Source organism: Leptonychotes weddellii, chromosome 3 (assembly GCF_054177405.1).
Source record: "Leptonychotes weddellii isolate Sample4059 chromosome 3, ASM5417740v2, whole genome shotgun sequence".
Lineage (NCBI taxonomy): Eukaryota > Metazoa > Chordata > Mammalia > Carnivora > Phocidae > Leptonychotes > Leptonychotes weddellii.
The window spans coordinates 128,854,143-128,854,728 of NC_138371.1; positions in this window are offsets into that span (position 1 = coordinate 128,854,143).

The window sequence follows — 586 nt, forward strand, 5'->3', positions numbered from 1 at the left end:
TGCAAAGTGGCTTATCATGAGAGGAATAGAAGCTGTCTCACTTAGAACCATCTCTCAGCCCACCTCACAGAGGCAACGGCTTTGAACTTTTTTAGCTGTTTCTTTGCATAGTTACTGTTATTGATTGGCTTATTAACTTTAGACATTATTTGTTCTCTTTCTAGTATAATCATGTACCTCTAATACTCTACTCCTCACTCCTCCCTCCATTCTTTAAATAGATTATTTTAGTTGTAGCAGTGGAGTGATTATATTATTATGAGTATTTGACTATTTTACATTTCAGAGTCCAGTAGAGTATCATTATTATATTTTCTTTCTTCAATAGCTGTTGGTTTTTCTTCATGTTACCAATGGACTTTCTTTTTTCTGTGTATTGATTGCTCTTACATCCTTTACTATTCCAAATCTTTAAGAATATGTCAAACCCTAACAATGCCTGAGTTACTCCCCTCCATGCTCTGCCTCAATTTCCCCTTTGACTCTCCCTTTAGTGACTAGTTCACCATGAAACAGCAAGCTCCTTGAGAGGGTGCCATATCTTCATGTCTGTATATTCTTCATACCTATCACATTGTTTGGCACG